Source organism: Archocentrus centrarchus, chromosome 6 (assembly GCF_007364275.1).
Source record: "Archocentrus centrarchus isolate MPI-CPG fArcCen1 chromosome 6, fArcCen1, whole genome shotgun sequence".
NCBI classification, from domain to species: Eukaryota; Metazoa; Chordata; class Actinopteri; order Cichliformes; family Cichlidae; genus Archocentrus; species Archocentrus centrarchus.
The window spans coordinates 4,503,813-4,530,996 of NC_044351.1; the positions used below are offsets into that span (position 1 = coordinate 4,503,813).

The 27,184-nt window shown below is 41.0% G+C and overlaps 1 pseudogene; it reads right to left on the minus strand.

Annotated features, from left to right (window-relative positions):
* Positions 1-7,603: 7,603 nt before the first annotated feature.
* Positions 7,604-26,794, minus strand: LOC115781350 (peroxisomal N(1)-acetyl-spermine/spermidine oxidase-like; annotated as a pseudogene).
* Between the last annotated feature and the right edge of the window lie 390 nt (positions 26,795-27,184).

A 27,184-nucleotide genomic window follows, 5' to 3' on the forward strand; every position in this document is an offset into this window, starting at 1 on the left:
CTATTTTCTGTCTGATATCTCCCCTCTCCTCTATCTCTGCATAAGTAGTTACTGTGCCAGCAGCAGCAGCAGCAGCAGCAGCAGAAGTACCCACACCCAGAGTGCCTTCAGGAGCAAAGACAGGTTTTTAATGAAAGGTTTCAGAACTGGAGTACAATTGTTTTACACGACGAATTGCCCTCCAAAACTGAACCTTAACTTAAACTGTTATATCATGTTGTTCTTGTGTTTGTGTTCTGGCCATGTACCCACACCCAGAGTGCCTTCAGGAGCGCTATAATCAGGGGTTACAGCGGGCCGGACCGAGTCCGTAAGTTGTGCTCGCGGGACATACTGAAGAGGAGCGAGCATAAAGGGAGTAACATGTGGCAGGTAAATGCAACGTTTTTAAATGCTCAACAAATATCAGCAAACACACAAAGTGTGTGCAGTTTGTCACACAGTGTGTCTGCTAGCTAAAAGAAGAGCTGCTGTATTTCCAAAGATGTAAGAAAGAGGAAGGGGAGAGCAGCAGGTCAGCTGATCACAGCCTGCACACCAACGTCATTTACTGCAGCTACAATAGAAAGCTGTGATTCTTCTCCCCATGCAGAGACACTACAGCTGATCTTAGGGTTCCTCCACCTTCTGAGTCCCACTGTAACCCCTGAGGATCCTCATTTTGGTGTTTAGGTGGAGGCACAGTCACCCTCTACTATGAAGGACACAGAGCTGGGTTTAAATTCTCTTTCACAGTTTGTGTCCTACAGAACAGATTCAAGCTGAGTGCATTCATTAGAATTAAAATTTAGATTGGAATAACATTTGTATTCTCATGTATTACATTCTCATGTATGTATCATGTATTATTATATATTATTACAATAATATAGAATATAATATAGAATATATTATACAATAATATAGAATGATTTGCGTTACACAAAAACGTCCTCCAAAGAGCTACTTTTACTTTCTTACTTTGAGTACATTTCAGAGCCTGTACTTTTTTACTTTTACTTAAGTAAAGAAGTTGAACTAGTACTTCAACTTTTACCAAAGTATTTTTTAACACAAGTACTTGTACTTCTACTTAAGTACAGAATCTCAGTACTTTTGCCACCTCTGGCCAGCAGCAGCAGCAGCAGCAGCAGAAGTACCCACACCCAGAGTGCCTTCAGGAGCAAAGACAGGTTTTTAATGAAAGGTTTCAGAACTGGAGTACAATTGTTTTACACGACGAATTGCCCTCCAAAACTGAACCTTAACTTAAACTGTTATATCATGTTGTTCTTGTGTTTGTGTTCCGGCCATGTTCCGGCCACATTCCTCCGATAGTTCAGTTGTGTGCTGGCATGATATTAACTGCTGTAAGGAATATGAATTGATACCTGCCTTCATGAATTGATACCAACCACAAGGGGTGAGGATGCACTTTTGTCCTTTCTGGGTGTTGTATTAAAAGCGATCAAGTAGCACTAGGCACTAACACCTGAATGAAGGATTGTTCATTGACTCATATTGCTCCTCCTGCTTCAACAAGTAGAGGTTAGAAGAATAAATTTGTTTAGTTTCTGTGGCAATGAGATATTTTCCATTTGTTTAACAATGAGAAACAGGAGAAGTAAGAGTATGGGTGTTTGAGTTGCTACTAACACCAACACTCACATACATTGTAAATTATGAGGTGACTAACACGTTTTTCCGTTGTAGCTCCCTCTGCGGCACTGTCCATACCCCCTTCCGACACAACTACCGAACTTCAAGCATCATCAGCTGATGGTAACAAACAACTATAATGTTTTTCATCTGATTAAAGGTTTTGTTTATTGTGTCTAGATAAAAAAGGTTGTTTTTTTCTTTTCCTGTACCTTGTAGGTGCAGCCTCAAAAGACGAGAAGAGCAAGGTTCCTGTGCCTGTACCAAAGGAGCTGTGGTTTGTACTGAAGGAGACCACAGATCAGAAAGAAACACAGGGGCCTGAGTCAAATCCAGGTATGTCTCCATTTTAATTTAGGATCGGTTTTCAATGAAACTTGTGCTTAATGCATAGATCAGTGATGCCCGTATAATTCACAAGCACTTTACACTTTGTCATAATGTCATTTTGTGCAAAACCTGCACAACTGAATGACAGAAAGCCTACTTTCCTTTTTCAGGGCTCAGCACAAGTGTTGCTTGCACATCTGTGCGCAAAGTTCTCACTTTTGAAGACAGCAATGAAGATGGTGAGAGTGTACAGCATGTGTAAAATCCCTCGATTTGAAAAACTCTTGACATTGTTAATGCTATCTTAACTGTGCTTTTTCATTTGATTTATTGAGTGTATTCAAAGAGTAAGAATGGAATTTATAATACTTATGAGGGAAGTAACTATTTTGTAAAATCCATCTTTATTTTCAAATCCTAGCTCCTTGAGCTCAGCCAGCCATTCCTCTTCCAGTGGCTGGTTATGAGCATGAGGTGAGTACCTGGAACTGCTCTCAACACCAGAAGCTGTGGATGAAGACCGAGCTGCAAGGTCTGGGGCCGTGGCCTGGGTGTCGACCAGTGCGTAACCCAGGAAACACAATTTGACTCTGGCGTCTCCCTCCACAACCTGAGCTCACAGATACTGTGGCTGAGCTCCCGTCACCAAATTTTACCTTCATGCCATAGAATCTGTCTGGGATTCTGAGGCGGGAGTACATGGACAGAGGACCATTGGGCAGTTCCTGAGGAAGGAAAACAGACCGCAGGAGTTCAGGTCGTATGGAGATCCAGATGGGTGGTGTGGAGTCTCGGTGTGCAGCTGCTACCTGACTGACTGCCTGCTTGATGAATTTCGACGTCAACAGCCAGCCATATCCAAACTCCTCCAAGGCACTTTTGGACAGGTCTTCAGGTCTGACCACACCGGGAAGGTGGCGCGAAAAGTCACTCTGGCATCTGGGGTCATGTCCAGTTATGCCGTGATGAATGAGCACTGGCTGATTGTTTCGTGGGTGATGGTTCAGTCTGAGACAGAGAGGTCTCAGACTCTAACAGTTGAACTGTTTGGAAGTTTTTAGCAAAGCCAATGATTTAGTCAGCATCCTTTTTTGTTTTCTTTTTTAGATATTTCTGTTTGAGCTCAGTAGTCCCACATTGACAGCAGAAGTTTCATTTTTTTCTTTTTAGATGAGACTGGCAGTTTGAGAACAAGAACAACATTTTTTACCATATATCAGGCAATATTGTCAGTCTAGCACAGTAGATTTATTTATTTTTTTATTTATTTATTTTTTTTTTTTGGGGGGGGGGTTAACACTAAAATATATTTAAAAGGAGTTTTTCTATCCAGGATTAAATGATTAAGCATTACACTTATTACAGCACTACACGAAGCCAGATCAGCAAATGCATATTTTTATTTCGTTGAACGGTGGAGAACGTTGTATTTTTTTGGGCCTACTGAGCGCGTAGCAGCACTGACTATTCACTGAGAGTGACACAATGTAGATCTGTGTGTGTACCTGATGTGTTCATTCACACCCTGAATGTATTCTGATAGCTTCTAGCCCTGCCAACACATCTGCTGTGCCTTGGAAGAATAAAAGACTATAATGATGACTGGACTTGGCCTCTTCACTCACCTTCTTTGCGCTACAAACTTTGAGTGTTCTGCAAGAATTGGATATGAACTGGTATTCAACTACTCTGAGTACAGAATGCATTAATGCATTGAGATTACAAAAGCTTAGCAAGGCTTTCAGGTAAACAATTTCTATTGCTATCATCTTAGATTTTTGTTAGCATGTCAATATTGGCACTGGACACTTTATTAGGCACACCTGCTCAACTGCTCACTATTGCAAATGGCATCTAGACACGGTTGAGGAGACCTGCTGAGGTTCAAACTGAACATCGTAATTTTTTTTTTTTTGGGGGGGGGGGGGGGGGGGGGGGGGGTAAGCAGCATAGTTGTTGGTGCCAGACAGAGAATTGTCTGAAAAAAAGGGAAAAAAAAAATCCAGTGAACGGTAGTTTTGTAAAAATGCTTGCATGCATGGATCTTGGTTACACCAAATTACGACTGCTCCATCAGATATCCAGACTCAGATCAGGCAATGTTGCTCCAGTCTTCTGTTGTCCAGTTTTGGTGAGTCTGTGTGAATTATAGCCGCTGTTTCCTGTTCTTAGCTGACAAAAGTGGCACCTGATGTGTTTTTCTTTTTTAGTTGATGTGCTTCAAGGTTTGACATGTTGTGTAACATGCATACCTTGGTTGGTGGTTATTAGGGCCTGAGCACAACCTGTGCAAAGGTCCTATTGTAATTGCTTTGGACATTTAGGCAAATTAATTGCTTTTTTGAGGGCCTAAACATGCTGAAAAACTCATGAAATTTTGCACACGTGTCAGGTATGGTGAAAATGTAAGTATTTTAATGGTTTCAGGCATGGCCCTTTCAAAATGGCTCTACAGCGCCACCTTTAGTTCAATTCCCACTGCTGTGGGAATTTCACGTACATGTATGAAATTTGGTACACATATGTAACATGTCCAGACGAACAAAAAAGACCACAGGGTCCAGTTCAGTTGTCGTGTGGTCCAGATGGAAAAAAGTGCTGAAATGTGTCTTTATCAAAGTTTCACAAATCAGATCAAGGTTTCACAAATCACACACATGGTTTTAAATACTCTACTATTAGTTGAGAATAATCTAGTCCAGGTTTGAAGTGTGTAGATGTTGTAGTTTTGGAGCTGGGGCAGTTCTAGTGTGATCCAGATGGGAAAAAAGTGCTGAAATCGCCTTTTGTTGAAGTATTTGTTTAGACTCTTTCGCTCCAGTTGATCTTTCAGCGTTAACTTCAATAGTTGCTTCCTCCAAACCAGCAACATGTTTATTAGATCCCATTCCTACTAGACTGTTCAAAGAAGTCTTTCCAATTATTGATGCTTCAATCTTAAAAATGAACAATCAGTCTTTATTAGTTGGCTATGTACCACAGACCTTCAAAGTGGCTGTAATTAAACCCATACTTAAAAAGCCATCACTTGATGCAGCTATCTTAGCTAATTATAGGCCAATCTCCAACCTTCCTTTTCTCTCAAAGATTCTTGAACGGCTTATTTGAAGAGTTTCAGTCAGGTTTCAGAATTCATCACAGTACAGAAACAGCATTAGTGAAGGTTACTAATGATCTTCTTAGAGCCTCTGACAGTGGACTCATCTCTGTACTTGTCCTGTTGGACCTCAGTGCAGCTTTTGATACTGTTGACCATAACATTTTATTACAGAGATTAGAGCTTGCTATAGGTATTAAAGGTACTGCACTGCAGTGGTCTGAATCATATTTATCTAATAGACTCCAATTTGTTCATGTAAATGGGGAGTCTTCTTCACACACTAAGGTTAATTATGGAGTTCCACAGGGTTCTGTGCTAGGACCAATTCTATTTACATTATACATGCTTCCCTTAGGCAGTATTATTAGAAAGCACTGCATCAATTTTCATTGTTATGCAGATGATACTCAGCTTTACCTATCAATGAAGCCAGATGACACACATCAATTAATTAAACTGCAGGAATGTCTTAAAGACATAAAGGCCTGGATGACCTCTAATTTCCTGCTTCTAAATTCAGATAAAACTGAAATTCTTGTTCTTGGCCCCACAAATCTTAGAAACATGGTGTCAAACCAGATACTTACTCTGGATGGCATTACTTTGGCCTCCAGTAACACCGTGAGAAATCTTGGAGTCATTTTTGACCAGGATATGTCCTTCAATGCACATATTAAACAAATATATAGGACAACAACAAAAATAACATTTTTTTGCCATTTTTGAGAATTTCGGATCATTATCTCAAAGTTTCAGCTTAAAAACTCAAATTTTCAAATTATTTTCTGAGAAGTTTGAGTTAGTAAGTTGAAATTTTGCCTTATGAAAGGCAAACAATGTTGTAGGTTTCTTTTTTAAGGCTTTCTAACCCGTGATCAGTGCACAAGAGAGGTGAAAAGGAGTGCAGGCAGGGTGGAGTGGGTGGAGGAATGCAGCAAGAGTGAAAGATAGGGTTTACCTAGAAAGGACCTGCTATGATGTATGGTTTGGAAGCAGTGGCACTAACAGAAAGACAGGAGGTGGAGCTGGATGGCAGAGTTCAAAATGCTAAGTTCTTTGTGGGGAGTACACTTGAAGGACAGCTCAAGCTGAGCGGTTTGTACACAAAGTTAACGAGGTGAGGCTGAGATGGTTTGGACATGTACAGTGGAGGGATAGTGGATATATTGGACAAAGGGTGTTGAATATGGAGCTGCCAGGCAGGAGGAAAAGAGACAGACCTCAGAGAAGACTGTTAGTGAAGGAGGACATGCAGAGGGTTGGTGTGACAGAAGAGGATGCAAGGCATAGGGTGAGATGACAGCAGATGATCTGCTGTGGCAAGCCCTCAAAGGAGCAAAACTGACCAAACGATCGCCAGATATTAAAATGACTCTATTGGTAGCTTAAGCTAATTTCTCCCTGTCTTTATTGGCTCTCTTGAATGAAATGCAGTACATTTCATTGAGTATTGAATTTATTTCCTCACTTTGAGGAAAATTATTTGCATTTACAAAACACACAGACTCCCCTTTTCAGTCAATATTTAAAACTGTATCTTTACTGTAGGTATAGCTAATTAAAATTTGTATTTATATCTTATAACTTATTACTTGATGAGGTACAGAGTCTTATCACAGTTTTTTTGGGACAGTCAGTGAATGTCTCAGCATTAAACTAGAGGATTAGAGCACATAGATTGTGTGTAGAGATAGTCTGTTTGAACAGGACCCACATTAAGGTAATTAGCTGGTATTGTATTAATTTACTTGCATAAATAAACACAGTAACAACATTGCAGTTTGCTAACATTTGATTTTATTTATTCATTAAAAATCACAAGCATAGATACACTAAGAGCTAGATAGAGCCCTTTGGTCCATTTGTGACAAATCAGGAAGTACTTCTACTTTCATTGACTTAGTTTAATTATAGGAAATCTAATCAATCATCTTTGCTTGATCTGAAACAACAAAATCACTCTAAAACAGACATGTTTGTAAATACTTAGAAGGGTTCCTGTTAGACAATGCAAATCATTTTTGAGTTTAATGAAATGGTTCAGGGATTTGGTGTCCTATCTTTATTTGGAAATAAGCTCCTCTGCATCTGAATCATACAGCATATTTGTGGTCCTTTTACTCACTCTATGAGAAGGCCAAAACACACAGGCATCTACATAGACGGTGTCCTCACTATGGTGTTTAACATAGTTCATTTGAACTAGACTTTGTGCTTATTATGCATCCTCAAACTGAGGCAATGCCCAGACAGTGCATTTATACCTATATGGATCTTTCCACTAACTTCCACTATGGACAGTAAAGATTTGCACATTTGGTGTGTATTTTTTAAGTCCAGCTTACTTCATCCATGGCTGCATTTCTTATCTCTTCGGTCCTGGAAACACCAAACCCAGCCTTTCTAGCTAGTCCCAGTCACTCGATTCACGCTCAATATTGTCTCATTAACCCACACTGTCTCACTCTGCATTCAATTCCTGCTGGGTCCTCTGCTGTGCCTGCTTTGCTTAGCAAATTTAATCCAAGCACCTGCGCGACTACTGCTTACCTGTAGCTATTAAGTTACCTGTGATCTACCTGGTTTGGTTTTTATATTTGTATTGCCATAGCTGCTTGTGTGTAATTATGTCTTATTTGTTCATACTGTTCTAAAATTGTTCAGTGTTATTACTCCTTGATAATTATTAGATGGACTTGTTGGAGTTCAGTTCCATGCATATACTTCTTTAAAAAAAAAACAAAAGAAACCCCACACCATTTCCCATCTTCACACACTCGGTCTTTGTGCTAGAAAATTACAATTACAGAGAATAAGTACACAGAGGTTATTCGAGTTCAGAAACAAATTTTCCATTACAGCCACAAACCCTCTTTGTTCCCATATTCAACATTGTGATTTTTAGTGCCAGACAAAAAGATAAGATAAGGTAAGGTAAGGTAGAGGGACTTCATGAACTATCAGAATCCCAGTAGTGAGTGATGAGTCGATCAGCTTCTCGCCACCCAGTGAGAAGTGCTCCATGGACAGTGGAGTAAAAGCAAGGATGAGTTGCCTCTCCAGCAAACAAAACGTGCAAGGGCTGAAACACACAAGTCGGAAAACAGACAAGTATTTTTCAAGGTTATATTTTGTCACTTCTTTGTCAGTCAGTAATTCCCTGGGCAATATGATTCACTTCTCTTGTCTTTTGTTCTCACTTCACTTGTGTACTGTATGCATAAATTTTGCAAACAAAAGTACAAGTTCTATTTGGCTAGGGAAATGGGAAATAGGTGCAGTAATTTATTGAAACATGTGCACACAATCATGGAAACACAGTATATAAGGCAAAAACAGAGTGTGAATAATTTGAACTTGAAAGTCAATATTTGGATTAGGTTCTTTGCTGGATTTTTTCCTGTTTTTTTAGGTCTGTCACTTTTTTGTCCTCCATTTGTCCAGCTGTCTTCAAACATTTTAGATATGCCAAGTTATGAGCTAATACCTGGCTGTATGTGGCTCTTTGGAAGCAAAATATGAAGAAATGAGGGGTGGCTCAAGACTTTTGCACAGTATGCTAACTAAGGAAAGCAAAGCAGCACAAAATAGCACAAGTACAAATAAATATAAGGCTCAAGATTTTTACTGTATAATGCATGTACTGTATAAGTACCTGTGGCAAAGTTCCCTTTGAGGGCAGAGGTTCCATCATGTTCTTCAGGTCCTTGGCTGTACAGCCTATGGCTGGGTGAGAGTAGGAACCGTATGTCCAAGGATCAGTAAACCAGCGGGTGCACAGGATTCTCTTTGGTGTGATAGTAGAGTCACCTAAACACACACAATTATGAAGCAACCGAGGCTCAACCACTTCAGAAAACATAAAAATCTACAGAAATCTAATCTACACAGAGAAATAATGCACACACAATGGTAATAAAAACAGCTATGAACTTTATTATGTAATCAAACCTTCTCTCTGTTTATGACAGTTACACTTTTTCGACCTTGAATCCTGTATATCAGTAACTATTTGTGGCCTCATTTCATCAGGCAGCACCTTGTACAACAAATGGTGAAAAGGCTAAATCTGAATCTGCCCTCAAACATTCTGGTTTATTACGCAGCAGAAAGACAGTTCACTCAATACAGCATAACATCCACTCCCATAAGAGTCTACAATCAACAACAACAACAACAACAAAAAGTAGTTATGGATCAGTTACCTAAGAAGAAAATTTCTTATGCACAAGAACCTCTCCCTTCTTTATTCATTTTTTAAAACAAAGGGGTTGCCACAGCAGGCAGCTCTGTATATTTAATTTGGCAGATTTTTATTACGGGCGCCCTTCTTGACACAATGCCCAAGTCATTTGTGTCTTCTCCAGGGCTCCAACCAGGGAGCTTTTGCTCTAATGGCGCCCATTCAATACTGAGTCTAACATGTACATCTTTGCACCAGAAGGTTTCACTTCCTAATTATAGATTCAAGTCTAACCTGGTTTCATAAATCTAAACTGAACTATTTTGTCAACTCTAACATGTTACAGATAAGTTGGAGCGTGATTGGTTTTTGACATCTAAATGCTATTTGTGCCAATATTATATTAGTAGTTTCAACCAGAATATTGAATTGTTTTTAATGCTACTGTATTAAATGTGCCCAGTTTTACATATGCATACAGTCTTTATTTAAATTAGTTCTATTCCTGTAGCAATCAGATGTTTTATAGTTTTCTAAAGGAAGAACTGAACTTTTCTGATACTGCATACAGAAGTTTCTTAGATTAAACATTTAAATGATATTTTATCTTTTCATATTTATTGCATCTTTAATGCAATATTATAAAAGTAATAAACCATCAGTTTTCATCCATTCTGAGGAGGAAAGAGCTCCAAGGCTGAGACCACAGATATAAGACTCACCTGTAAATGTGCGGACGAGCTCTGTGATCGAATGTCTGACTTCCTCCTCAGGAAGTGTCTCCATATACTCTGCCTCATGTCCACAAATCCAGCTGCAGAGAACGTGGCTACCCCTGAGAGTTAACAAGAAGAAGCCACATTGCTGGTTTGAATTCCAAAGGAAACATACAGGAAAGAATTGCCATTGTGCCTCAGATTAACATGTCACTTACGATTCATTAGGTTTAAGCACAGTGAATGACACCAACTTCCTTATCCAGGATTTGCTCACATCTGACACATGGTCTGACAAACTCTCCTGAAGACACAAAGGGTTTATATAGTCACCGATCCCTGGCTCCACAGTCAGATAATTTATGGTATTATTTGGCATCATATAAATTGAAAAAAACAAAGCAGAAAAAACAAAAACAAAGAAACAATTTCATATCTTTAAAATTGTGTCAAATATTCTTGTGATGCTGTAAAAAACACACATTTTGTATATGCTTAGAAAACTATTCCAGAGACTGCATTACAAACCTCATCCTCCACGCAAGGTAGATCACCTCACAGTCACCATCCCACCACGGCGATTCAAACTCTACAAATATTTTGTCGCACGTTCCAAATCCTACTGTCTCAATGGACTTCAGCTTGTGGGCTGGGAGAGGAGGGCTGAACAGAGTTGAGTGCTGCTTCTTCAGATATCCTGACAAAAAGAAAATGTAAAATTGCAGCAGACGACACTTCGTTGTTAAATTAAGGCTACAGAAAAAAAACCCCAAAGACTAAACTCTGACAGAAGTCGTAATTTACAAATACTCTATTTCACGCACAGAGATGAAAAACATTATATAATATATGAACAGAAGTTTACCTAAAGGCACTGTGAGAATAACATGATCAGCAGGAATCTTCTCCCCATTCTCACACTCGACCGTCACAGCACTTGAGCCGTGCTCTGTGTTGTTCCAGTGGACACAGCGCACAGGGCAATTGTAGGTCACCAAATCAGAGGGGAGCTCTCACATCAACTTGTCCATTAGGCCCTCAAACCCCCTGCAAGACAATGTAAGTAAAATTACCTGGATGCATAATATGCATAGTCATATAATGAACTAGATACTGCTAACTACAAGTACTACTTAGATATAGTAGACTAGATGTGATAATCATAGCTCTTTAAAGTTGTATAGAAGTGATTACACAGTGCAGCCATGTGCAATCTATTTATTAAACTATTTAGTAAACTATTGAGGTTCATTACATTAGTGCACTCAAAAATAGAGTATGGTGAATTTCTTTACATTATTGTAATTTATTCAAGAGTGAACTTTTGCATATAAATGTATATTATTTCTTCTATATTCAATACACAAAGTGAAATATTTTAAATCATTACAATATTTAATTTGGACTTTGACTAAATGACTATTGGAACAGTATAAATATGTATCTCTCAGTCTAGTTCAGTACATACAACCGCAATCATGGGTGGCGGTGCCACAAGCTGACTGCCTCACGGTGCACTGATGCAGTTTCATGGTGTTTTCACGGCTGTTTCACAGTCATTCAAGACTTAGTCAGCAGTTAATGATTCTCCAAATTAACTGGATTACAAACCAAAACCCTTGATTTTTAACATAGCAGAGTGCAGAAAGGTCAGTTTACCTTATCCTTACTTTGTTATATATCAGCTCACCCCACGTCCATGGTTTCTGTGTGTGTACTTTAAATAGAATCCTACATAATATTCAATCAATCAATAAATAAAAAGGTTAACTGGGGGAAAAAAGAAGTAGTTGAGGGCATTTTATATTTCTATAGTACTTATTTACAGAGCTTTGTAAAAAACAGACAAAAAAAAAGAACTCAAATAGCTGATGTCTAATGCTTATCACACAAAAGAGCTTCATGTTTAATATAATAAAAACAGCAGGTTCTCAGAAATAGTGCAACTAAAAAATAAAGAAAAGAAACACTTAAGGAACTAGCTAAGGATTTAAATTATTGCCACTTTGATAACTCATTACAACTTTACTCTTTAATAGCAGCTGGTGGTGAGGGCATAAACTTAAAGTGCTACAGAGGAGCGTCGCAGTAAATGAATGAGCAATAGGGTAGAGTGCACACAATGCTATAGTCCATGTGGCATTTATCTTAAAACCCTTTATTTATATGATGATGCACAAACCTCGGGAATGTGCAGTCCACTCCACGTAGGCCCTTGTACATGGAAAACCCTGCCAGGTCCAGGTCATCCATGCTATGAGTTGCACTTCCACAGCACTCCACTTTCAGCATGGTACTTAAGGCAGAAAGTAACAGCTTCCTGGTAGTTTCAGTTTTATTTTTCCACCTTCCTGCTGTTTGCCTCTCTGCCTGCAAAAAAAATGACAAATTTCAACACACAGACATGCAACATAGCTTATTTTTTCTTCTGTTTTTTTTTTTTAAATTCAGGCTTTATAGCATCAACATGGACATACAATCAGAATAATGTACCTTTGTTCGGATGAAATGTCCTACACTGGTCCAGGATGTATCTTTGCGATTACGAAACTGCCAAGTACCATTCAAAATCTCCTGAAACATATCCATAGCTGGTTCCATGCTTTCGGCACTCAGCTGCTTACCTTTAGGACAGAACTGAAAATTCTAATAACAATCACATTTTTATTCTCTTATGCAGCTGACAGACTGTGTACTGTTAAAGTACACCTGCTGTATTTCTTTCTCACCTGAACTGCTGAACCAGTTGGGAACCCACGGAGGATCTTCATCAACGTCTAAAGCCTGGTTCTCTGGGGTGAGGGCTTCTGGAGGCAGGAGGCCATAGTCACGAGCCAGACTAAACACTGGGTTCTCCTTAGATGGGCCATGGATGTAAGCTGCACCAATCTCTGTAATGGTGTTACCTGTTAAAGAAAAACAAATCTTTGTGTACTTTTCCTTGTTCGGTATTCATAAAATGACACAAAATCAGACTTGTGTTCACGACATACACCATATTGCCAGAAGTATTCAGTCACTCATACAAATCATTGAATTCAAGTTTTCCAATCACTTCCATGGCCACAACTTCAGCAGGAAGCAGCAGAGGGACTACCATCCACTTGTCATCAGTGGTGCTGAGGTGGAAAGAGTGGACACTTTCAAATACCTGGGAGTGACCATCTCACGGGACCTGTCCTGGACTCATCACATTAACATCACTGTGAAGAAGGCCAGACAGCGTCTCTACCTCCTCAGGCGGCTGAGAGACTTCAAGCTCCCACTCAAGGTGCTCAGGAACTTTTATACCTGCACCATCGAGAGCATCATGTGTGGGAGTATCACCACCTGGATGGGAAACTGCACTAAGCAGGACTTCATGGCTCTAAAAAGGGTGGTTCGTTCAGCCGAACGGACCATCAGAACCACCCTCCCCAACCTGCAGGACATTTACACCAAGCAGTGCAGGCTGAGGGCCATGAAGATCCTAAAACAGCCCAGCCACCCCGGACACTCTCTCTTCTCCCTGCTCCCATCAGGCCGGCGTTAGCGCTGCCTGAGGACTAAGACTGAAAGGTTGAAAAAGAGTTTTTACCCACAAGCCATCCATCTGCTCAACTCTGAGCCCTAACTGGACTATTATTGCACAATGTAAATATTATAATCTATAATTCCATATAAAAGTATGTATAGTGTATAGTATATAGAGTATAGTGTATAGTGTGAATTACTTATTTTTATTTTTATTCTTCTTATTTATATGTGTGTGTATATATGGTTGCAGGTACAAAATACATTTCACTGTGCATTGTACTGTGTATAACTGTGCATGTGACAAATAAACACTATCTTAAATCTTAACAGAGGCGATTGCTCTAACACTGCAAGGGAAGCTCAGCTTCCCCTAAAATGTCAAAAAATAAGTGATCAAACATATACTGTTGTGTGTACATGTCATTGACTAAATGTGCGCTACAACGCGCTCAACTTTTGTTCAGAATCAGCTTCTTATCACTGGTAACGACGCGGCTTTCCTCTCACTCATTCCTGCAGCTTCCCAGTGCTTTAAACAGTGTGGACGCTGAGCGTCTACAGAGTTCAGTAGCGAAGCAAAGAGTGCAGCGAAACTAGACGAGTCATTGGATAAATGCTGGGCTTTGTCCCGCCCATCGGACGCTCAGCGTCTCTGGGGCATCTATGGGGCAGTGGGCTGGCCTCGGCTGGCCCGGACGCTCAGCTTCTGCATGATGATTGGATGATCTGTCTGAGGCTGAATCCCTTTTTGATTGACAGCGAAATGAGCGAATCAGAGATCTTTTGGTGTAAACATCCGTGGGAGCATTTTTAAATTTTACATTCTGTTCTGAGTTGAACCGGAGACTTTCTTCATCCTCTTAGTGGCATTTTCTTTGTTAAAAACGACTAGAGACAAATCGAGCTTCTATTTCTGGTGGGTTTTTTTGTAGCTGCTTGTGTTTGGAGACTGACTTCGATCACTCTTTCTGACTTCTATCGCAGTTTCTGTCCAGCGGGTGCTGCTGTATAAATAAACCGACACATTTTATAATGTAGGCTGAAATTGAGCTTCCCCTCCTTGAAAGACCAGCATCCGCCACTGAATCTTAACTATATAAACTCAAAGCACCTAGGCATGAAGACTGCTTCAAAAAAACATTTTGATGGCTCGCTCTCAGGAGCTCAGTGAATTCCAGTATAGCACCATGATAGGATGTCACCTGTCCAACAAGTCCAGTCGTGAAATTTACTCGCAACTAAATATTCCACAGTCAACTGTTAGTGCGATTACAACAACGTGGAAGTGATTGGGAATGACAACAACTCAGCCACAAAGTAGTAGGTCATGTAAAATGACAGTGGGGGTCAGCGGATGCTGAGGTGCATAGTGCACAGAGGTCGCCAAATTTCTGCAGAGCCAATTGCTACACACCTCCAAACTTCATGTGGCCTTCAGGTTAGATCAACAGTGCATAGAGAGCTTCATGGAATGGGTTTCCATGGCTGATAAGCTGCATTCAAGCCAAGAGCAATGCAAGGCGTCAGATGCAGTGGTGCAAAGCACAAAAGAAAAGGAAGTCCGCACACCACAAAAGTGTGAATTTATCATCCTGGTGTGCACACTTCCTTTTCTTTCTTGCTTACTTTTGGCCCAGCACCCAATTTTCAGATTATTGGATTGTGCGTGTCCTCGTTGCTTTAATTATTATGTTAATGTTATGAGTTTTATTCATGTTTTACTAATGAAATAAAGGAATGGTATTTTTCAGTCTCTTATTTACAGTCTTAATGAACAAGAATAAAATACAAACATATTAAAACAAGAACATTTTAGCAAAGCAAGATTATAATACATCATGAAGGACAAAATAAAAACCATGTACAGTTATTTATGGTGGAGACTGCAGGATTAGCCTGAGTGACCTTTTCCTGGAGTTCTTTATATTTAAAAGCACAACAGACCTGATGCTTGTCTCAACAGGAAGTCTCTGGCAGTGGGGCTAAATCAGCTGAGGCAAGATAAGAGATGGGGTGTAACAACCGAGGCCTGTGACACAAGGCAGGCTGCTAGCAGAGAGGGCAGCATGGCGGGGCTACAAGACTTCCACCAAGGCAGCCACTGTCACAGGAAAACGTGGATCAATATACTACTAGGAATACTACAATTTCTTCTACCTTGCGTCCAACACGGAGGGGCTCAGCTCCAAGCTCTGAGTCAGATGTCACCCAGCGTGGTCGAAGTCTGGCAACCAGAGGACGCAGAGCCATTAGTCCCGCTTCAGGTGGAGAAGGAGCGAAGAAAAGAGGGTCTTCCACTCAAGGACAGCTCCTCTCCATATATGCAGGAGAATGGGAAGCCCTTGCATTTTCAGCCCCCAGTGTTGGAGTTTGGGACCCAGCCGCTGGGCTGCCAAGAGCTGAAACCATATATATACACAATCCCAGTCAGGAAGTTCCTGTCACACTGCTGTCAATGTTTACATCCAGCAGGCATTTTTACATACCTTCCTTTCACAGAAGAGTGATCCCTCCTAGGGGAAGGCATCTTTTAAACTAATTTTCCTCCCGTCTGAGGAGGGCATATAGAAAACACATTATTTTAAGTGCTGTAACTAAGTTTAAGGATCTAATTCCTTCATTGTTATGCTCTTCAGTGCCATGTGCCAACACAGTGCAGAGCAGCTACCTAAACTCTGCTCCCAGTGAGGTTGATTATCTCGTCAATAGTTTTACATCCTCACTGCGTATAACTTTGCATACTGTGGCTCCTCTGAAAAGGAAAGCTTCAAATCAGAAGTGCCTGACTCCGTGGTATAATTCACAAACGCACAGCTTAAAGCAGATAACCCGAAAGCTGGAGAGGGAATGGCGTCTCACTAAATTAGAAGATGCTCATTTAGCCTGGAAAAAGAGTTTGTTGCTCTATAAAAAAGCCCTCCGTAAAGCTAGGACATCTTACTATTCATCATTAATTGAAGAAAATAAGAACAACCCCAGGTTTGTTTCAGCACTGTAGCCAGGCTGACAAAGAGTCAGAGCTCTGTAGAGCCGAGTATTCCTTTCACGTTAACTAGTAGTGACTTCATGGATTTCTTTACAAATAAAATTTTAGACATTCGAGAAAAAATTATTCATAACCATCTCAAAGATTATTCTTCATGTTCGGCTGCTTTCAGCACTGCTGGTATTTGTTTAGACTCTTTTGCTCCAGTTGATCTTTCAGAGTTAACTTCAATAGTTACTTCCTCCAACCCAGCAACATGTTTATTAGATCCCATTCCTAGTAGACTGTTCAAAGAAGTCTTTCCAATTATTGATGCTTCAATCTTAAAAATGATCAATCAGTCTTTATTAGTTGGCTATGTACCACAGACCTTCAAGGTGGCTGTAATTAAACCTCTGCTTAAAAAGCCATCACTTGACCCAGCTGTCTTAGCTAATTATAGGCCAATCTCCAACCTTCCTTTTCTCTCAAAGATTCTTGAAAGAGTAGTTGTAAAACAGCTAACTGATCATCTGCAGAGGAACGGTTTATTTGAAGAGTTTCAGTCAGGTTTCAGAATTCATCACAGTACAGAAACAGCATTAGTGAAGGTTACAAATGATCTTCTTACAGCCTCTGACAGTGGACTCATCTCTGTTCTTGTCCTGTTGGACCTCAGTGCAGCTTTTGATACTGTTGACCATAACATTTTATTACAGAGATTAGAGCTTGCTATAGGTATTAAAGGTACTGCACTGCAGTGGTTTGAATCATATTTATCTCATAGACTCCAATTTGTTCATGTAAATGGGGAGTCTTCTTCACACACTAAGGTTAATTATGGAGTTCCACAGGGTTCTGTGCTAGGACCAATTCTATTTACATTATACATGCTTCCCTTAGGCAGTATTATTAGAAAGCACTGCATCAATTTTCATTGTTATGCAGATGATACTCAGCTTTACCTATCAATGAAGCCAGATGACACACATCAATTAATTAAACTGCAGGAATGTCTTAAAGACATAAAGGCCTGGATGACCTCTAATTTCCTGCTTCTAAATTCAGATAAAACTGAAATTCTTGTTCTCGGCCCCACAAATCTTAGAAACATGGTGTCTAACCAGATACTTACTCTGGATGGCATTACTTTGGCCTCCAGTAACACTGTGAGAAATCTTGGAGTCATTTTTGACCAGGATATGTCCTTCAATGCACATATTAAACAAATATGTAGGACCGCTTTTGGCATTTGCGCAATATTTCTAAAATTAGAAACATCCTTTCTCAGAGTGATGCTGAAAAGCTCATTCATGCATTTATTACTTCTAGGCTGGATTATTGTAATTCATTATTATCAGGCTGTCCTAAAAGCTTTCTGAAAAGCCTTCAGCTGATCCAAAATGCTGCAGCTAGAGTACTGACAGGGACTAGAAAGAGAGAGCATATTTCTCCCATATTGGCTTCTCTTCATTGGCTCCCTGTTAAATCTAGAATAGAATTTAAAATTCTTCTCCTCACATACAAGGTCTTGAATAATCAGGCACCATCTTATCTCAAAGACCTCATAGTACCATATCACCCCAACAGAGCACTTCGCTCTCAGACTGCTGGCTTACTTGTGGTTCCTCGGATACTTAAGAGTAGAATGGGAGGCAGAGCCTTCAGCTTTCAGGCGCCTCTTCTGTGGAACCAGCTTCCAGCTTGGATTCGGGAGACAGACACCCTCTCTATTTTTAAGATTAGGCTTAAAACTTTCCTTTATGATAAAGCTTATAGTTAGGGCTGGATCAGGTGACCCTGAACCATCCCTTAGTTATGCTGCTATAGGCCTAGTCTGCTGGGGGGTTCACATAATGCACTGTTTCTCATTCACCTTATTTACTTTGTTTATACTCCACTCTGCATTTAATCATTAATTGATATTAATCTCTGGCTCTCTTCCACAGCATGTCTTTTCTCTCCCCTCAGCCCAACCGGTCGCGGCAGATGACTGCCCCTCCCTTAGCCTGGTTCTGCTGGAGGTTTCTTCCTGTTAAAAGGGAGTTTTTCCTTTCCACTGTTGCCAAGTGCTTGCTCATAGGGGGTCGTTTGACTGTTGGGTTTTCTCTGTATTATTGTAGGGTCTTTACCCACAATACAAGCGCCTTGAGGCGACAGTTTGTTGTGATTTGGCGCTATATAAATAAAATTGAATTGAATTGAACTGTGGCTTGTCTTTTTCTCAATGGTCAGTGGAACATCACACAGGGTGGTCTGCAGAGGTTTGTGATGCTTCTTTCCACTGTCCAGTCCATCGTCCATGAACTGACTTTACAGGGCTGGCTCAATTACGGATGCCACCTCACTAAGATATAATCTGGAAAATGCAAAAGCACAAGATGATGCATACAAAATACTAATGTATAATGCTAGTAATATGTCAGAGAATCTAATATAACAAAATAGTTTCAACAGCAATCCTAGATTTCTTTGTTTACTTGCCTGTATACAGTAGTCATGGCCTGGTGCTACCTCGTCAAGGGCAGACACCTTGGTAGAAATTGCTCCCGCCAGAGAGCACCGCTGACTGCCTCTAACCCGGTCTCCCCCTCATCCTCTTCCACAGCTTCCTCTGCTTCATCCTCCAGTGCCATGACATAAGCAGCACTGAGACAGATATTGTGGAGGATGGCACATGCTGTTACGACCTGAAAAAAAAAAAAGAGAATGTGCCTGTTTTTTTTTTTTTTTAACAAATTTTTTAAAACATATATATTATAATGCGCTGTTGGGCCATTACTTACATGAGCTACAAAGGTGTCGTGCACCTCCAGGGCTTGCAGAAAGATGGCCCGGAACCTGGTCTTCATCATTCCAGAAGCACCTTCTATAATACAGCGTGCCCTGGAATGTGGCTGTTGAAGCGCTGGGCTGCCACTCTTGTAGGGAGTGATGAGGGCGAGTGGATGTTGGAGACATGGCTATCCTCCATCTGCAAGCAAAAAATGCCCTGGACGAGGGTAGACTGACTGCCTGTACAGTGGGCTGTGGCGGAGCACCCTGGAGTCATGCACTGACCCAGGCCAGCCCACATGTGTGTCAATGAAGCGGCCCTGGTGCTCACAAACTGCTTGCAGGACGATGGATGGGAAGAGTTTCCCGTTCCTGTAGCACTGACCATCAGGGCCACTTGGACACTTGATGCCGATGTGGCAGCCGTCCATTGCACGCAACGCCTTCCTGAAAGCCTCTGTGGCGTGCCAGCCCTGCAAACCCATGGGACACTACATGCAGGTCCTCAAGGCTCTTTGGCAGCTAGATGACCTGGTGGCCAATGGCTACCACCTCCTCTGTGATTCTATGGACAATGTAGCGGACAGTTGAACGAGGCATCCCAAACACTCTTCAGACCACTCTGTAGGATGTGCCACTTGCCAACCAAAAAACAAAACCAAGATCTCAATTGTGGCACCCCATCCATGTCGCCCATCTTGCTTCAATATATTCCGCAGCATTGCCACAGACTCCCTCCTCGGCCCAAAATCGGCTCTGGTGTCTTTCTGGTTAAACAAGCGCTCCACGACTGGGACACTCACGTTCATCCTGCACTACAAGGGTCTGCTCTAGTTAAGAAACGAGCAAGAACAACACAACACATCTTTAGTTATAAGGTAGGATTTGGCCTTATTTTAAGTCATCAAAGCAACTAATACTAATGCACTGAAAACACTCAAGTGTCAAATACGTTTATCTTCAAAACAGACCAGCTACAAGATTCAATCATTATTTGGAAATGTTATACTTTATCTTACATTTTTATTTTTCTTATTTTAGAAACAGAAAATAAATCTGTACATTTCATTGCTGATCATTCACTAAGCCTTAAGTAAATAGCTCATCATTTCATGGGTAAAAGCTTACAGACAAATCAAGCTTACCTTACCTGAACATGATTAGCTCTCAGCCTGAGATAGAACGCACGCCTGCGACCACGGTACAATTGCTCGACTTCCTCAACGATTCAATAAACACAAACAAAAAAAGGGAGCAAAACTTCGGCCTCCATCTTCACCACTCTGTACCGCGCACGCGCTGTCATGCTTGCTAGGCCACAGGAGCTACGCTGAGGTATGCGCGGGAGTAGCAGCTCACGCACATATGAAAGCTACACCGTCCAGTTTTACAGCCGCTCACTTCGGGCCTTTGCGGACTTCGTGGGCTGCGAAGGACCCGGTCTATGTAGGACGGCTCCTTCCAACGATGCAGCCCCTCAATTTGGACACAGCTACTAACTTGGCAACAGTAGCTGGGCTGGGCAGAGGAGGGAAGGCGGGCTCAAGGCGGAGACAACATCTCAAGGCGGTGATTGGGCAACTCTAAACCAATGGCAGGATGCTCATTTTCCATACTGCCGCTAAACATCATGGGTAAAAAGATAAAGGCGTCCAGTTTATACGCTACTTTCATCAATTTTACCAATGTCGTTTCTCTTTATATAATAGAAAAAGGCAAGCTATATACCCCATAGTCATGAGTTCAAGTGTTGCTGACCTGATTGTGAACGGTTTTATTGTGCAAGCCTATAAAAATCTGTGAGTGCCCTCCCACACCGTGGATGTTTGGGCTTCGACATCTGCCACCCCCATTGATCGCTTGGATTGTTTCAATCAGCTGATCTGGTGTCTCTCACCAGTCGATGTGTGCCCCTCCCGATGCCCCGCGCTCGGTTGCAGCGGCAGTCTGCCCCCACAGGCGGATGTCCGTCGACCGGTACCAAACCTCCAAATTAACCCGAGAGGGTGTGTTTGTAGGTAGGAATAAACGTGGCCAAGTCAATGAAGCTCTAGCATCCACTGAGGCGCTGCACGTGGCAGTCTGCCCTCTTTTTTGCATGGAACATGCAAGTTTACAATCAGTCATTTAGTATTTATTGAGTATTTCTTGAGATATACATGCACTTTCTTTTTTCAAATGAAACGTGTCTGAAAACACTATTAGTCTTAGCAGTAACTGGCCAGAGGTGGCAAAAGTACTAACATTCTGTACTTAAGTAGAAGTACAAGTACTTGTGTTAAAAAATACTTTGGTAAAAGTCGAAGTACTGGTTCAACTTCTTTACTTAAGTAAAAGTAAAAAAGTACAGGCTCTGAAATTTACTCAAAGTAAGAAAATAAAAGTAGCTCTTTGGAGGACGTTTCTACCTGCTATTTTGTGTAAAGCTAACTGAACCTTATTATATATTATTATAATAATATAAAATAATACATGAGAACACAAACGTTATTCCAATCTAAATTTTAATTCTAATGAATGTATTCTCAGCTTGAATCACAAACTGTGAAAGTGAATTTAAACACAGCTCTGTTCTCTGTGTCCTCCATAGTAGAGGGTGACTGTGCCTCCACCTAAAAACCAACATGAGGATCCTCAGGGGTTACAGTGGGATTCAGAAGGTGGAGGAACCCTAAGATCAGCTGTAGTGGTTCTGCATGGGAGAAGAATCACAGCTTTCTATTGTAGCGCAGTAAATGATGTTGGTGTGCAGGCTGTGATCAGCTGACCTGCTGCTGCTGCTGCTCTGAGGTTTACTGCTCTGTGTGGATGAAGTGAACTCACAAAGATGTAACCCAGTATTTCACAGCTATCTGAGCTGATCTCCATCCCCTACACTGACAGCATACAGGCTGCATAAATGTTGGATTCAGTGAATGAATCTCAGCATCAAGCAGCTTTGATTCAAACTCATCTCTGCTGCACTGATGTAACCTGTAACTCTGACCATCAACAACAGCCTCTGTGCACCAACACAGAGCTTTACTGTAAATACAGTACAACAAGATAACCTGTTTATTACGTACTAAACTGCAGTATTTTCATCCAATCTTTGAATAACACAAAGTCAGCATACTTCTGTTTATTTTCCAGTCCTTACCTTTAATTCTAGCCTCTCTTCTTCCTCTCCTGTCCTCTTTCTCCATCTCTGAGTGAACTTCTCTCTCTTTGCTCTCCCTGAAATGCAGCAGCTCTTCTTTTAGCTAGCAGACACACTGTGTGACAAACTGCACACACTTTGTGTGTTTGCTGATATTTATTGAGCATTTAGAAACGTTGCATTTACCTGCCACACGTTACTCCCTTCATGCTCGCTCCTCTTCAGTAGCGCTAGCTAAGCTGTTTGTCCTGCGAGCATAACTTACGGATTCGGTCCGGCCCGCTGTGACCCCTGATTATAGCGCTATAAATGAGACATTAATTACATGGGTTTGTGTATTTAATCCCTTGTACCCGATAAGCCCCGGTGATGGAGGATACGCCAGTACGATTGTCTCTTATATGTTAATATTCCTCTGTTTAGGCTCAGATCGCTTGATGACTGACGGCGCACTGACCGGAAACGCAAAACTTCTCTCTGACGTGTTAAAAGTAACGACAGGCAGAATTAGGCAAAAAGGCTACTTGTCATCTGTAGTCCCTGGCAGGCGAGAGAGAAAAAAAGCATCAATTACCAAGAAATGTAAATGTAGAGAAGAGAAGCATTAAGAAAAGCATGAAGTTAGAGATGGGAAAAAAAAGACACATAAAGAGGCACAATCCAAAAAAGATGTCTAAAACGTGCAGCATTAATGAGAGCACATTAATACAAGCAGTTTTCTTTAGATGAAGCAGTAGACATGAGGTGCTAAGCACACTTGAATAGATTTGATAGCTTTGTCAATTTTTTGTAAAGCTCCATATGAGTCGTTGCTATGCAAAAATAGGAGCATGACCTGCATACACGTGAGTATTGATATTATTGCTCTTTGTGAATTAGCATTTTACAATGTAAGAAATTAGAGCAAGTGGTGAAAGTTTCTTTGAATATCAGATTTGAAATGTATGTTTGTGTATGAAATGTATGTGTAGCTGTATGTTTGATGGGTGTGTTGTTGAAGAAAAAAATCTCAGTGACAGTGTTGATGCATATAGAGAGTTTATTGCAAAAGAGACCGTGTGAAAGAGATGCTACGTGAGACGGTGGGAGAGGAGGCCCAATGTTGCTGAGTCATTTGAAAAGAGGGTTAAGAAAGGTTATATAGTGTTCCTTTGTGGCCAACTGGCACATTCCTGACTTTTATGATATATAGGTGGTGTATGGCGAGCAAGTTGAATGGATCATAAAGTTGTTTATCAGTATGGATGATTGGTGAGTTGGTTATTTGTAAAGAGATAGGCCAAATGGGGTGAGATGTGCAAAGCTTTGTGGTGGCGTGAATTGGAGGGCTAAAGTGAAGGCTTTGATGGTAAAGGAAGAAAGCATCCATACATGCAGTTTAACATAGATCAGACAGCACAGAAAGAAGATGAGTTGAGCAAAGTGGTAGACAGGGTCTATAAAATATTGATTATGCATAAGAATAAATTTGGGGTGGCTGTAGGTCATGAGGTAGAGTAAGTATGGTTGGGCAAGATAGTGAAGTGAAGTTTCTTTGAGATGTGTTCATTGAAGTGTGAATGTGTGTGAATGTTAGGTGAAAAGCACTTAGGCATCTAAAAAAGTGCTTGTATGAATGTAAATGGGTGAATGAAGCGCTTTGAGTGTAAGATGAAAAGTGCTTATAGCACTTAAGTCTATGGTCAGTCCCAAAACACACACACCACACCACACAGAGCAACACGGGCGGGGGGGGGGGGGGGGGGGGCAGATCTGAAGCCTTTTATTGTGATCTGTGTTTAGAGTTGAGCAAAATGCTTTGGTGTCTTGGCAGGCAGCTCAGTTTGAGCTCAGCCTCCTCTCCTCGTGCTAGCTAGTGCATAAAAAGACAGACACACAGTGGATCCCATGCTGGGCAGCTGTGCAAATGAAAGCCATAAAGCTCAATTAAAAAGAAGAGGAAAAAGAAAATGATCAAATAAAAGAATAATAGAAGTAAAAAAAGTTTTTAAGAGTGTTTTAAAATGAGTGAGCGGTTGAGCAGCTCTTATGTGAAAAGGTAGCTTGTTCCACAGATTAGGATCCACCAGCGAATTGGGCCCTAGCCTGTGCTTTTGAGCCTGGATCCAGGACTATCCAAGAGCAGCTGGTTTCTAGAGCTCAGTGCTGTGGTAGAAGCATAGGGCTGTAAAGCTGAGTTAAGCAGGGTGGTTGCCACACCATGAAGGCACTTAAAAAGAAGTAATCAAAAATGAAAGTGAGATGGAGTGGAAGCCAATTTAGGCCAATAGAGTTTTGTTGATTTCCAGGGCTATGCTGGCTGCATTTGAAGCACTTGCCATTATAAAGCTAGTGTAAAAGTGCCAAGTTGACCATCAGCTGTAACTGAGACTGTTGAGTGCTTCCCTTAAGCAAACGCAGTGATAATGAAGAGCACATCCTGTTATGTAATGCATCAGTATAAAGTTTACAAGACTATACTTACTACAAGCTAGGCAGTTTGGCGTGCACCTGCTGAGCAGCATTTTGTTTGCTTTCAGACATTTGATGATGTGAAAACACTTAAGTTGTCAAAAGGAAGTCGGCACACCAAATGTAGCTGCTGAATGAAGCAGTTTAATAGAAAAAGGTGAGATGAGTGACATTTGAGTGGCCTGCATCAGACTTAGAAGTGACAAGAAAGACGTTATCTATACCACCCGCCCACTACTGGACAGAGTGATGTGGTTGAGGTGCCTATGCCCAAACAAGGAAAAGAGCGTATCCAATAAAAGACATGAATATAATAAAGAATGAGGTAAGGAGTGTGAGCAGTGGTATTGTAAAATCTTATAAGAAATTGATATCAGTATATCCAAAGATGTGTAAAAAGCCAAAGCATAAATCAATGATGTAAGATATACAATATATGAAAGGAATAATACCATAGCTGAGATAGACTAGTGAGAAACCCTAATGAGTAAGCTGCAAGTATAAAAGGCAGAAATGTAAAAAGAGTGCATATAGAAATACAATCTTGTAAAACTTGTAATATCAATATTAGAAAAATCTAGGAAATCTACAAAGAGATATAAGACATATTACAAAGAGAAAATGAAGGAATTCTAATGAAGTAAAGCCAGTGGATAATAATGAATAATCAAATAAAATAGGAGTGGCAAGAGTTAAGGCCCATTTAAAGCCGCAAAAGCACCAGACCATAAAATCAGAATATGTGAACATGGTTGAAATATTCAGAATCATGATACAAAGGTTGTGTTGCTATTCACTTTCCACATGGCTTCCATAATGCCTCTGGCCTTTACTATTGCGGGATTGAAGTCAATAAAGCCCAATGTGGTGGTGATGTTAATTCTCTTCTTTTGAAGAGAGAAGCCTTTTGGATTTATAGCTTAAACACATTAGCGCCTAGTGGACTGAATGAAGATTTAGATCTGAGAGCCTTTTTCTAACCCTGTTGATGGGGTTTGTATCATCTCAGGTTTTTGTATGAAACTTTTTCATTGAGGAGCTCCATTTGGTGTGTGGACTTGATTTTTTGCTTGGTTCATTTTTGTTCCAGCACCCTTTTTGAGCCCTTTGGATTGTGTCTTCATCAATTTGGTTAAAACACTTAACTTCAGCACATCATATATACAGATAATGACATCAGGCTTTAACTTTGTAGTTTAGCAAATGTCAGCCACTGAGTAATTCCTTACCTGTGAAAAGAGTCTCTGTAAAGCTGCTGCACATTTAGCCAGTAAACCAACCTATGCAGCAATGTGCACAGAAACAGATTGTGACAATAAGAGTTTGGCTTTAAAAATAAAAAGCTTTGTCATGTTGTTACAGTTTGTTGATGGTTAGATTAGATTAGATAAAAGTTTATGAATCCCTTCAGGAAGATTCCGTCGGGAAAATGAAAGTTCCAGTAGCAGTTTTACAGATAACATGGGCACACAAAGACAGCAGAAATGACACTAAACAAACATATGGATAAAGAAATAATAAAACAGACAAGTATTTCTTTATGTTGTGTTGTGGTCGGGCTGAGGCTGCTGCTGCTCCCCTCCCTGTGTCCTCCTGTTTAGCCCCCGCCCCAGCGAGGAGTTGTACAGTTTGATGGCGTGATGGACAAAGGAGTTTTTCAGTCTGTTGGTCCTACATTTGGGAAGGAGCAGCCTGCCATTGAACATGCTCCTCTGGTTTCTGATGACAGTGTGCAGAAGGTGACCAGCATGTCCAGTAGTTTGTCCAAAGTCCTCTTCTCTGCCACTGTCACCAGAGAGTCCAGTTTCATGCCGAGCACAGAGCCAGTCCACCTGATGAATTGTCCAGCCTGAATGTGTCCTTCCTGGATGTAGAGGACGGCGTCCTCCATACCAACATCTGCCCAGTATGCAAACTGCAGATGGTCCTGGGCATGTCGCACCTGGGGTCTGAGGAGGCTGAGGAAGAGCCGCTCCAACATCTTCATTAGATGTGAGGTGAGTGCCACTGGTCAGAAGTCATTCAATTCGCTAGGCTGGTCCTTCTTCGATCCAGCTACTGTGCTCCAAAGCTACCTCAAAAATGCTCTCAGTGGAAGGATGGCTGTCGAGAAGGCATTCTTAAGGAAGGGAAACAGAGAGAAAAGGCTGAGGTACACCAGATTACTGAAGAGCTGGACTGTTAATCAATGTGACAGGTCTTACGGAGTGATGAATCAAATTTGGATTCAGTATGTATGGAGTAGGTCAGGGGAGAGATACAATTGTGAGTGTCTACAGCTGTGTGCAAAACATGGTGGAGGCGCTGCTATGGTTTGGCTGCCTTTGATGTCCTTTACATGCAGATTGTACTTCTCTGCAATGTAATTGAG